Source organism: Giraffa tippelskirchi, chromosome 6 (genome assembly GCF_054371585.1).
Source record: "Giraffa tippelskirchi isolate mGirTip1 chromosome 6, T2T-mGirTip1v1.2.pri, whole genome shotgun sequence".
NCBI lineage: Eukaryota > Metazoa > Chordata > Mammalia > Artiodactyla > Giraffidae > Giraffa > Giraffa tippelskirchi.
The window spans coordinates 163,104,217-163,118,410 of NC_137280.1; the positions used below are offsets into that span (position 1 = coordinate 163,104,217).

General features: G+C 37.1%; 1 protein-coding gene across 1 annotated transcript in view; it reads right to left on the minus strand.

Moving 5' to 3' along the window:
- The window catches only part of LOC145510938 (uncharacterized), a 157,108-nt gene that overhangs the window by 32,256 nt on the left and 110,658 nt on the right, over positions 1-14,194 (minus strand). Inside the window, exon 7 of the mRNA XM_081503113.1 lies at positions 8,259-8,335. The gene's annotated coding sequence lies outside the window, so the exon portion shown is untranslated. The remainder of the gene's footprint in view (positions 1-8,258; positions 8,336-14,194) is intronic.

A 14,194-nucleotide genomic window follows, 5' to 3' on the forward strand; every position in this document is an offset into this window, starting at 1 on the left:
CCTGGAAGCTTCCTCCCCAGGCAGCTCTGTAGCTGTTCCCATATCTCCTTTAAGCCACAGCTCAAACATCCCTTTCTCGGGGAGGCCTCCGCTGACCACTTTTATTACAACAGAACAAAGGTTCTCAAACTTTTTAAAACACCCTTTGAAAACTCTTGATGGTAACCCCTTCATTCCCAAAGCTCCATTCCAGAGCAAGATATAAAATAACAATAGGCTTAACCCATCAATGTTAACGTCAGAAACATGATCTGAACCCTCACTGGTTTTATTTTACCACAGTCAATTAACAAATTTTCTAAAGTGTTTACTGGTATACGCATAGTCCTTCTGGGTCATGGAAACAAAACAGATGCCCCCCACTTTGCTGCTTCTGAGAGCAGAGCAGAAGATTCCTTATTGATCCACTTATTCAGTTCACTTCCTTATTACACACAGCATATCCACATCTATATCATTTTGCTATGAATTAGTCTAATCTTTAAAACTGTTTTCTCCTAAATAGAAGTATCAATAAACTAGAATAATGTAGAACTATTTGCCTTACAGAACTTCTCTCTAAAAGAATATGTTTTAAACTATGTAATATTTAGCATTTGATTATTCCCGTCTTTAAAAAACAAGCAAAAAACCCTCAACGAAGAATCACAGATAATAATCATCATTAAAGAGATATCCATGACTTTACAAGGAATCAGGTGCTTTCATTCACATTCAGCAGATAAACTCACTTTTCCCTGAGCATGTTGCTTCAATATACAATTTAATGTATTGCATTTCACAGATCAGGGTTAAGAGTGTCTTTGCTAAAATACACAGCAAGGTCCAAGACTTAACAGCACTTTTCCAAAGCAAACTCAGTAAGTCATTACTATGCATCATCAGTTTCTTAGAAGATCTTAAGTTTGTCAAGCTACTTACCTAGTCTTTTTCTAAAACTACTAACATACTTCAGACTTTCCAAAGTATATTATTTCTAGCTCCTATACTGAGGGCATATAGGCGGCTTACCTTTCCCCTCAACATCTATTTTTCATTAAGTTACATAACAGACATCTTTTAGGTTTTCAAGATGCTTCTGTACAGAGGAATCACTACATTCGTCAACATGGTAAATAAGTAAATGTTTACAGGCCACAAAATGATGAGCTGCCTCATTACATGATATAATAAGATAGAATAAATTCTCCCAACATGTAACTTATTTTTGAAGAGTAAGTCATGTACCCCAAACTAGACTTTAAACCTCCTGGCTACCTAGTCTATCTAGTAAAATGCTTGAGGGATTTACCAATGATACATCTAAAGACCTAATTCACAAAGATAACTATTTTAAACACTGCAAGAACTAACTGATTTTAAGTGAATCTCACGCTCTCAAAAGAAAACAAAAAGCTATATAAATTCAGTGTCCATTTGCTTTTTCATTATAATGTTAGTTATCCTAGAGTACTCAATTATCTAAGATAAAAGGCACAGCATAGTATTTAGTCTTCTAACATACAAAAAAGAAATATATTCATCACATGTGATGAAATACAGCTTCTTGTTCTTGAGGGTTAGACCTGAGCTATCCATTATGGTAGCCAGTAGACACACATGTCTGTTGAGCACTCTGTAATATATCTAGTCCAAACTGAGACACACATCAGTGTAAGATACACATTTGATTTCAAAGACTTAGTCTGAAAAAAATATAAAATATCTCACTAATAATTTCATGTTGCTTATATGTTGAAATAATATTTGACATATTGGGTTAAATAAAATATTAAATTCATCTGTTTCTTTTTACTTTTTTAATGTGGCTACTAAAAAATTACATACATGGCTCACATTTTCCTCTATTTTATTTGAATTTTTGACTGTCCTGAGTCCTTGCTTTGCTGCCTAGCAGCATGTGGGATTTTAGCTCCCCAAGCAGAAATCGAGCCCATGTCCCCTGTACTGGAAGGCAGATTCTTAACCACAGGACCACCAGGGAAGTCTCGCTTATATTTTATTTCTATAGGAGAGGACTTGTTTAGACTAAAGTGGACAAAAGGCACAGTCAGAGGCCAGCTCCACAGTATCATAAATATCCTGCAATCATACTACCTTCAAGTTTTTGAGATTATTAGCAGATCATCAAATCCCACAGGCAACAGAAAACTAAGTCTATGTGAACTCAGTTTGTAATGAATACAATAATAAATCTACACATTTAATGATAACTAGTGGTTCATTAGGTAACTTGGTAACCACCTGCTGTAACTGTCTTTAAAATGACTATCAATAGTATTGTTTTTACATAGCTAAAGTTCATAGATTTTATTTTTTATTACCTCACTTCTATAAGTACTATACTGAATATCCTTATAAACAGTTAACACTCTACTGAATGCCTTGATTTAGATATAATGGGCATTTCAAATTCATTATGTCAAAACTGAAATCATTATCTTGCTGTTAGGAGTCAATTCTCTACGGTATTTCTGTGTGTCTCAGAGTAGAAATGGTTTATCCCTCCAGGTTAGAGGGCATACTGTTCCCTGACAAGGATAATAAAGATAATGTCATCCTCCGAGACAAGGTTGGCCAGTTTTGCTAGCAGGCTCTTACAAGCCTGGGAGGACACAGACCCACCTGTGTCTGAGGGCACGGCATGTCCCTGAGCCTCATTCTGTACTATAGGACTTGGGGAACCAATATGAACATGCAAATCATACTGACTACTTTGCCATGAGCAATAAACTATCTAAATCTATGTGACTAGGTTCATTGTTTCCTTCTTACAGGAACCTACAGTAGCGTGGTGAGCCAGCCTAGCAGCTGCAGCTGCTTAAGAGCTGCTTAATGCTCCTCCTCCCTTTATGTCCTCAGTCTTCATACAAGCGCCGCAATCTACTCCACTGCCCAAGTCAGAAACCCAACCATCAGTCTTGACTCTTGCCCCTCATTCACCATATCCAAAGCGTCACCATGTCCTAATTATTCTACCATCTAAATTTCTATTTCCTCTGCCTTCACCCTGGTTCACATCATTACCCTCTCTCACCTACATGCCTAATTTGTGTCAGCATCTTTAGTGTTGCCCTGCTTCACCCTTTCTTCACATTGCTGCTGTAATGATCTGTTAATGTCATTTTATTGCCCTCAGGATAAAGCCCAAACTTGTCAAAATTACAAAGTATTTTAAGATCAGAACTTACGTCAAATGTTTCTTGGAATTCTATTTATGATTATATTACTGGGAAGAGGGGGGGAAGGAAAACAGAAAGCAAGATTAGCCCACTTCTAACATTAAAAACTGTGGAGCAAAATGTAAATTGGGTGGGGTAGACCTTAGTTAAATCATCAAAACTTCTCTCTTCCTCATTCATGAGCATAGCTGAACTCTAAGACTTTCCTCTGTTAGAACTGGTAATGAAAAGGGGGGTCCAACACAGTCAAGAAGGGCCATTTTTATTTTAATTTTTGCAGCCTCATTTATTCTGATGGAGAGGATGCTCAGGCTGTAAGCAAACATGCCCTTCCTGTTACTAGACTTAGAAGAGGTGATTGGTGTCAAATCTATCTTTTCTTTTGGTTCAGGGCATTCAAAAAAGAGGCCTCTTTTCTTTTTTTTTCCTTTTAAATGATATTTTAAGCATGCTTAATTCAGATGTATCATGTTGACTGAACTGGGGAAAATTCAAATAAGATTATCCTGCTTTTCGTTTGGTCTAGCTCCTATTTTTCATGACTTAGCTCAGATTTTCTTTCAGGAAAACTTCTCTGACTCCCAAAGTAGGGTTATATGTCTTTCCTATGTGCTTACTTGTGTTTTAGCATTTAATTTGTTGTTGTTGCTATTTAGTCAATAAGTCGTGTCTGACTCTTTGAGACCCCATGGACTGTAGCCTGCCAGGCTCCTCTGTCCATGGGATTTCTCAGGCAAGAATACTGGAGTGGGATGCCATTTCTTTCTCCAGGGCATCTTCCCAACCCAGGGATCGAACCCCACATCTGGTTGGCAGACAAAAATCTTTAACACTGAGCCATAATACCTAGTATTAATCTCTGGTAATCTCCTTGAAGACAGTGTGTTTAACTCGTTATCTATACCCTCTATGCTATCGTATCATGCCTGACATATAGTGGGTACCCAATAAATAATTATTTACTTTAAATATATAATCAGATCACACTTTCAAAAATCAGAAAGGGAACTGTAATCTTGAAGGGAAAGAAACAGAAGGAAAGGGATTTTGGTTGTAGAGCTTTTCTTATCTTCTAACACATACTCAAACACACATACACACATACTGACATGCCAAATCACTGAAGTTTTCCTAATTTCAATACCCTCCCACTCCAAGGTTAGAAGTTTCAGAGCCATTAGAAGCTTTCATGAGAAAAAGAGAAAATGTATTTTTTTTTCAAGGATTTATTCATGTAAGGCAGATTTTGATGTAATCTATATGTAACTCAAGTCTGCTTCCAGGCCAGGAGCACAAAGATGGTGAAGTTAAGATGAGAGTTTAACTGGACAATTACTCCATCCAACACTTTAGGATGCAAGACCCTCACATCTGCTCACTAGCCTTTCCAAGAGGTATTTTTGGCCCCAGGTTTGAATTTTGAGAGGAGAAACTTAAAATGCTGCTAAGCTTTCTCCCAAGGCTTTACTCAGAACAGCCAATGTAGCCCCTCAAAAAACAAAAAAGAGAGATCTTTAAGGCAATTGGTGTAGCATAGTAGGTTTTAAGAATGCCTATGATCCCAGCAGTGTGACTAGCTTAGGGAGACACTGTTGTCCTGGTAATCACTAATTGGTTACCCTAATTTAAATTTTCAGAGTTTTCTTTGGCCAATAGCTGAACTATCAGTTATAAAATGATTTTAAGTAAGATCATTGTAGCACAACCTTATATTTTAATGACCTGGTTCTTTTAGATTATTGAAAGCAAAGTTCTCAAACTCACAGAGCATTTTCCTTCATATAAAGAATAAGTATATCAAGCCCATGTGCCACAACTACTGAGCCTACAGGCCACAGCTAGAGAGTCTGTGCACTAGAATGAAAGATCCCACATCCAGTAACCAAGAATCATGCAGCCAAATAAATACATGAATATTTTTAGAAAGAAAAAGAATATCATCACACTCACAGATAAACCTGTGAGTAATGATCCTGCAACTTGCTATATGAACTTGGAGTAATAATGTTAAAACTTCTGAGCGTCAGCTTCCTTTTTGTGGTGAGATTAATTAAATAACAATACAATGTATCCATACCATTACCCACTACTCTGTGCATGCTCAATAAATGGTAGTCATCATTTTCACAAGATTCTTGATAGTGTGAGTTAGCAGGCCAAACCTGTCCATCACTGTTTTATAAATAAAGTTTTACCAGGACACAGTCACAATCATTAGTTTATGTTCTGTCTATGACTACATCTGCACTGCAATGACAAAGTTGTGCACAGTAACGACAGAGTTGGAGCCGAGACCATATGGCCTACAAAACCCACAATATTTACTATCTGGCCTTTTATAGAAACAGTCTGCTGACTCCTACTTACAATAAATTTCACTAAAACTTATAAAATAATAGTATTACCTTTTAGACCATTAATAAACCAAATAAGCTCTCCTGGCTTTAATATACTCAACACTTGGTAATTAAGTGCGGTGCATTCAATCTCACAAAGATAATGGCTCATCTAATGGCTCTTTCATCTATCCTCGATAGTGAATGGATGTGGCTGGGACAAGTCTGACAGGAATGGCTATACAAACTAAAAAGCAAAATCTAACTCTTTGTAACAAACTGATAAGCTTAAGTATACTACTTGCACTTCTATATTCTAGGCTTAATGAAAAAGACAGGAAGGCAGGATATTAGTTAGGGTTCCCCATTCAGCCACCACTGACTTCATTCCCACTGGTCTCTGGAAGCACTAATCAATAAAATCTTTCTAGGAAAATAGTACCTTGCAGCACTGTAGAATTCTTCCAAAGGTAAAACAGAACTTGAGTAGTGTTATCCAATAGAGGCTATCCCTGAACAACTACTTCCCATTCCTACTGAAGTGTTTATATTAATAAATGCAACTGGATAAGCGCCTAAGAATTCTCCTGATACTTTGCATCTCTACCTTCATTTGAAAACAATACTCCTCAAGGGAAGTGAGTCCACATTGCTTCCCTGCTCTCGACCCACTAAGAGTAATGACTTGCCATCACACTTAGAATAAAATCCAAGGGCTTCACTGTGGCCCCCCATCAGGCTGTACTGTGCCTCTGCCTAACTCTTAACCTCATTTCCTACCACTCTCCTCCTCCACCACTGTGCTTCTTACTGACTCGTGAAGACACCAAACATAAGCCTCTGCACTTGAGTCATCCCACTTCTAGCTACACATTTCCGTTATGTAGCTGGTTTGGGAAATTCAGCTACATTTCTGATATGGGAAACTCATATGGTTTGTTTCTTCACTTCAGATTTCTGTTCAAGTGCCACCTCCACAGAGAAAACTTCCTTGACTGCCTTTTCTAAAGTAGGATACTCTGTTATTCTCTACCCATTTAATCTGCTTTTTTTTTTTCCCACAGCAAATCAAATATATATTTATTCAACTGTTATAATATATATATATGTATGATCAGGACCAAGAGTTCATCTCATTAACTATTTTATCCCCAGAGCCTAGAACACTGCCTGGTATAAAGCAACAGTGAATTATCATTGACAGGGAATCTACTGAATTAACTATGTGGAGGATTTGACTATTCAAGGAAAGCTTTCACCAAATGCAACTGACAGTGGAATGAGAAGACCAGTAATAGTAATGGTGGCCATGGGAATCTAGAATACTCACAGATGGAAAGGCTGAAGGAACTATATTAGCATCGGAATTAGAATAAGATTTTTAATAGCTAGAGGATAGTAGGCAGGATGGAAGGAAAAAGAATAAGGCTAGGCCTCAGATGGCCGAAGCCTGAGCAAAATGGAGAAAAATCTCTTTTTATAATCCCATTCACTCCCTGTCATTTTCCTTCCTCTCACGCTTCCTCTAGCAATATGCGTGCTAAGTTGCTTGAGTCGTGTCCGACTCTTTGTGACCCCATGGACTGTAGCCTGCCAGGCTCCTCTGTCCGTGGGATTCTCCAGGCAAGAATACAGAAGTGGGTTGCCATGCCCTTCTCCAGGGATCTCCCTGACCCAGGCACTGAACCCATGTCTCTTATATCTCCTGCATTGGCAGGTGGGTTCTCTACCACTAGCGCTAGTTGGGAAGTCCTTATGTACCCACTTTTGCCACCTCTCTTCCTCCTCCTCTTTTGCTTCCTCAGTCATAAATTGTTTTTCACTTGTATATTGCCTTCACAGAGTTTTTTTTGCTGTGAATCAGTAGCCTCAGTAAAAGAAAAGATCTCTAATAAGAAACTCTTAAGAGTATATTTGATATTCCTTAGATGCTAAGAACACTAACATCATCAGCATCAGTATCAGGTACTCATCATCAGTGCAACAGACTGAAAACATGAAACATGAAGCCATTCCCTTTCACCTCCTACATCAAGAATTCCAAATGCTTTGGGAATTCATCTGTTTAATTTTCTTCTCTTCCGTCTCCAGAATATATCTTTAAAATATAATCATCATTTTTAGTTTTACTGAGGTATAACTGACATATATATAATTGTATATATTTAACGTATATATTTTGATGAGTTTGGATATATGTGCACACATCACCACAATTAAAGTACTACAAACATATCTAGAATCTCCAAATTTTTCCTTGTCTTCTTTTGTGTTTTTGTGCTGTTGTAAGAGCACATAAAGAAAGTGAAAGTGAAAAACATGAGATTTAGCTTCAACATTTTAAAGTGCACACTATCATATTTTTAACTATCGGCACTGTGTTGTACAACAGACTCAACATATTTGACTTCTATCCTCAAATTGCTTTTAAAAACTTATGACACATCCACTAAAGTATGTTTGCTAAAATCCTAGGCCTAGCATTACCTTGCTTTATTAAGTTGACCCCAGTGCTGATTCAAGTTAAAATAAATGAAAACTGACAAGCAGTCTCATCAGACTCATAAATGATTGTGTACATGCGCCTCTTTTCAGCCCTCATCAAATGACACTGGGTTTGGTATTCAACTTGACTCTTTGAAGGATAATATCTAATACATTAGCAGCAGCCAACATAATAATATATATTAATTTCAGTCAAATATCTCTCAAAATATAATACCCCAGAACATCAACTTACTCATCTTAAATTCTTCCATAGGAGTTTACAGGAAGAACATGATCTCTGTAATCCAAAAGGAGTCTTGAGAAAGTAAACTGTAAAAAAAAAAAAATTTAGGAGGAATTCATAATGAAGTTCATGTTTTGCCCATCAATCTTAGATACCAAAGAAAAATCAAAGCAAGGAGAAATTTTTTTAATATCAAGCATATTTACAAGTGACAAGGCATTAAGATTTACAAACTAACATGATAACCTACTTAGAGCTAATCAATATATTCAACAACAAACAAGATACCCTGTCTTAAATGATTTATTCCATTATTTTGGTAACTATGCTTAAATTAATTCTAATTGCAACTCTATATTCAAGACTTGAGCGAGAAAAAAGTTAATTATACAAATTAAAAATCAAAAGCCTAGAGTATTAATCTCCTCTACATACATCCCTGTTTCATCTCTCCAACTCTCCAAACCCACACTCCCTGTCTCTATCATTGTACATTCAAGCCAGTACTATCAAGTCCAATAGGGTTAGTGTGAAGTTAGTGTAAAGTATATAGAGCTAGCAGTAGGACTTTATTATTTGTTTTGCTTAGTTCCAGGACTGAAGAACGCCAATTTCAATGCAAAAGGGTGATCATTTGTGCGTGCATATCTCTCTTCCCACTCCTCAATGAAGCTGTGCCTTCAGTGACATTCAAGAGTGCAAAATATAACTGTTTGTATTTATCCATATTAATATCACAGTATATTTACCTTGGAAGGGATAGGTCCAAATTTAGGTAAGCAGCCTACTCTGGCTTAAAATAAAACATATCTCCCTAAGGCATTCCCCTTCTGAAATAATTCATTACCATAAAAGTTAAGTATTTACAGGACAAAATCTGAAACAAAAGTGAGAGCAACAAAACATTCTGCTTTTCATTTCCACTAACTTGGTGTTAATGAAATGTGACACTGCTATCAGCGTAGTATAATGATCAGGAAAAGGCGTCCAACGTACAAAGATAGTATCAAAACTCCTTCCCTGGTGGTTCAGATGGTAAAGAACCCGCCTGCCAGTTCAGGAGAAGCAGGCTTGATCCCTGGGTTGAGAAGATCCCCTGGAGAAAGGAATGGCTACCCACCCCAGTATTCTTGCCTGGAAATTCCAAGGACACAGGAGACTGGCGGGTTGCAGTCCATGGGGTCCCAGAGAGTCAGACACAACAGAGCAACTAACACTAACGCAAAAGCAAAACAAAAATCGTTCTCTTTTCTTTCCATATGCCCTTTGTAGGCTTCCCTGGTGGCTCAGATGGTAAAGCATCTGCCTGCAGTGAGGGAGACCCAGGTTCGATCCCTGGGTTGGGAAGATCCCCTGGAGAAGGCAATGGCACCCCACTCCAGTACTCTTGCCTGGAAAATCCCATAGACGGAGGAGCCTGGTAGGCTACAGTCCATGGGGTCGCAAAGAGTCGGACACGACTAAGCAACTTCACTTCACTTCACTTGTGTTAGCTGAAAAGCATATGACCTTGTTATCTACATACTATAATAAAGATAAAATTGGTTGCCAGTGTGCCTAGAAGGAGGCTTCAAAAATAACCAAGTAAAATTATTTTTCCCAGTGCCCCATAAATGATACATCATATAGGACTCAGTTCTTACTTCTCTGTGTTAGAAGCTGTACTAAATGCAGTTAAACAAGAGAAAAATATCTAAATAACTCTCAGAAGTGGCATACATAGATATTAGATCTTTGTTGAAATCTCAAAACTTACATTATCCAAAGGTTTAAATCACCTTTAAAACAGTATTAAAATTCTAAACGCATGTTCTGTTTATCTTTTTTTAAGTAGATATATATTCCTAGCAACATGTTTGTATCTGATGTTACTCATATAGATAAAAGTATATAGTCATTTTAGGGATTAATAGAAAAACAGACATCTGCACAGAACATTTCTCTCATTAGATATTATCATGTTAGCATATTTTTCCTATTTTTGCTTTTACTACAAAATAAAATGAGCTGATTTTTACCCTCAAGTTTCTCTATAATGTATACTGCCAATAATGCAAATATTTAATTGCACATTAGAAGAATCTCATTTTCCTCTAAAAATCATTATAGAATTCAGCCCTGAAGAGACCTCTTAACACATACAAAAAAAATCAAGATATGACTAAGGCACACTGGCATACCAGTTACCACTTAACAAATATTACTTTAACCATTACTTTTAAACTAAAAGCCATCTTTTTTTAAAATCTCAGGCAAGATCCCATTGGTCATTAGAATGTTATTTGGCCTCTTCCTAAATAAGTGCCAAATTGAATCGATTACACAAGAATCAATTAGCAAAAAACTATACACAAATCAACTGTCTTAACTACCAGCCAAACTGTATATTCAAAAAAGCAACTCTCTTCTGTCAGAAAGTCACATTTGGGGTTCATGGGGGTATAAACTGATACCTTTCTAGAAAGCAATTTGGGATAACATTTATAAAATATTACTGTTTATTCTCTTTGACCAGTAACTCTATTCCTAAGAATTAACCTAAAGAAATAATCAGAAATAAAGTTTTTATATAGAGAGAGATGTACATTCCGACATGACTTACTAGAGCAGAAGGGAAAAAATGCAAACCTCAAAACAAAGCTTAGATTTAAAATAAATACCATGCAGCCATTTAAATCACAATTATGAATAAAATATTATGACCTAAAATTCTCAGCACACATACATAAACCATACCAAAATATTTAAAGCAATTACCTGTGGTTGGCATAATTATAGGTTATTTTTATATACCTCTTTTGTATCTTCAGGAGCTAATACTGCTATTCAAGAATCTCTTAATATCCTATACTGAACTTATTATAAACTAAGGGGTTTTGTTAGAAGCCATTTCACTGACAGTCATAGAACATTTCACAAGCACAGAGAAGAAAAGATGGCTGGTCACAAGTAGATGACTGTCATCAGCTAGCTCTTCCTCAAGCACCAGGAACATTGCTACAGTTCCCCTGCTAATATCCATCAGTAATCAAATTAGTAGAACACTCATGTTAACAATTTGTATTTCCATCTGAGGGTGAATTCATTTAACAAATAGCTGTATTTCCCAGTAAAGACAGTTAGTACAACAAACTTGCATGAAAAGGAGATAGGAACAAATATTTACTGAGTATGTTAACTGACATGATGCTAAATGCTTTTCTGTTGTTGTTGTTCAGTTGCTAATTCATGTCTGACTGTTTGAGACCTCACAGACTGTAGCTCGCCAGGCTCCTCTGTCCTCCACTGTCTCCCGGACTTTGCTCAAATTCACGTCCACTGAGTTGGTTGATGCTATCTAACCATCTCATCCTCTGCTGCTCGTTCTCCTTTTGCCTTCAATCCTTCCCAGCATCAGGTTCTTTTCCAGTGAGTTAGCTCTTCAAATCAAATAGCCAAAGTAATGGAGCTTCTGCAACAGCTCTTCCAATGAATATTCAGGGTTGATTTCCTTTAGAATTGACTGGTTTGATCTCTTTACTGTCCAAGGGACTCTCAAGAGTCTTCTCCAGCACCACAATTTGAAAGCATCAACTCTTCGGCACTCAGGCTTCCCTGGTGCTTCAGACAGTAAAGAATCAGACTGCAATGTGGGAGACCTGAGTTCGATCCCCCTGGGTTGAGAAGATCCCGTGGAGAAAGGAACGTCTACCCACTCCAGTATTTGTCCTGGAGAATTCCACGGACAGAGCAGCCTGGTGGGCTACAGTCCATGGGGTCGCAAAGAGTCAGACACCACTGAGTGACTTTCACTTTCAGCCTTCTTTATGATTCAACTCTCACATCTGTACAAAACTACTGGAAAAACCAAAGCTTTACATATTTCAACGCTTTAAATATTTCATTTAATCCTTACAATACTGTAATGTAGGTATTATTATTTTTCAGAGGAGGGAACTGAGGCTCAGAGAGGTTAGGTAACTTATCTAAGTACACAGAGCTAGTAAACAGTGATACTAGAATTTGAACAAGCTTTTCCATATGCAAAACCTTCTAAGGTATCAGTGAAGGAAACAGTTAAACTGTAGTGATGGGATTATTCATCCTGCATAAGATAATGGCATTGAAAATATTTCAATTGTAAAACACTAAATAAATAATTTTGAAACAGCCAATAGCTGATTCACTGAACATTAATAATACACAGACTCCACATAGTCAAGAGAAAAGCAAATAAATGCTTCAAGTAACATCCAGTAAGACAATGCCTAACATTAACTGTGTCTGGAAATTATAGGTGTTCAACAAATACAGTATTGACCAAACTAATTGAGACTGGCTGATAAAAATAAAAATAGAAACAAATATCTATCACTTTCCAAAAGCTATATGAACACACTAAAGTTACAAAAAATTAACTTTATTAAAGTATAATAGGGACTTCCCTGGTGGTCCAGTGGTTAAGAATCCACCTTCCAAGGCAGGGGACACGGATTCTATTCCGGCTCGGAGAACTAAGATCCCACAGGGCTCAGAGCAGCTAAGCCCACATGCTGCAACTACCAAGCCCACGCACTCTGGAGCCTGCATGCCACCAGTAAGACCTGCTGCTGCTGCTGCTGCTGCTGCTAAGTTGCTTCAGTCGTGTCCGACCCTGTGCAACCCCATAGATGGCAGCCCACCAGGCTCCACCGTCCCTGGGATTCTCCAGGCAAGAATACTGGAGTAGGTTGCCATTTCCTTCTCCAATGCATGAAAGTGAAAAGTGAAAGTGAAGTCGCTCAGTCGTGTCCGATTCTCAGCGACCCCAAGGACTGCAGCCTGTAGGCTCCTCCTCCAAGGGATTCTCCAGGCAAGAATACTGGAGTGGGTTGCCATTGCCTTCTCCAAAGTAAGACCTGAAACAGCCACAAATAAATAAATATTATAATATATAATTAATTTATACCAGACAACTGTTTATCATTAGGTAGAAAGCGGAGAAAGGATTATCTATATACAGAGTAAACATAAATCCCACACACAGTGATGCATTTAGCTCCTAATAAAATCAATACAACTTGATTAAGGATCTAGGAAGAAGATAAAATAATTGAGAAAGTTTCTATTTTAACTTTTAAAATCGTAACCACTAAAAATTTTAACCTCAACGCTACATTCCTTTAAATGAAGCATTCTAGGGACTTCTAGAATGTTCCTGTTTGGATAAAAGTACTAGAAATCATAGCGTTTAATAATTTAAATAATCTGTTAAAATTCTGCTAACAAAGTCAGAGTTAAATGGCTATGGTTTTGATTCACAAACCCATGATGTGAATAATTTTTGCCTATTTTTAACAATATATAAAACCTCTACCACTAAACCATTAAGATAATTAAACTATGTGTTCTATAAACTTCCTAAGGTCAAAATTGTTGCTGGCAAAACACTAAAGGTCAATTTTTCATAAGCTAAAATAGACAAAGGAATTTAAATTGCTACAGATAATCAAGGAGCAAATTTGGACTAATATAACATACTAAATACATAAGTATACTTAAGCATATGTATATTTATACATTTATTTATACATTTATATATTTATGTTTATGTATATATCTATAAATATATATATAAGTAAATATTTATATCTATTTATATTTTTATGTATTTATTTAATAGTGCCATAGGACACTCTTAACGACCAAAATATACCCCTTTTAAGATACAAAGGAATTAAGACTGGGTGTGTTGATATTCCTGGAAAGTAGACCTATCTTGGGCTTCCCAGGTGGTGCTAGTTGGAAAGAACTCACCTGCCAATGCAGGAGACATAAGAGACACAGATTCAATCCCTGGGTTGGGAAGATCCCCTGGAGGAGGGCATGGCAACCCACTCCAGTATTCTTGCCTGGAGAATCCCATGGACAGAGGAGCCTGGTGAGCTACAATCCATAGGGTCACAAACAGTCCGACATGACTGAAG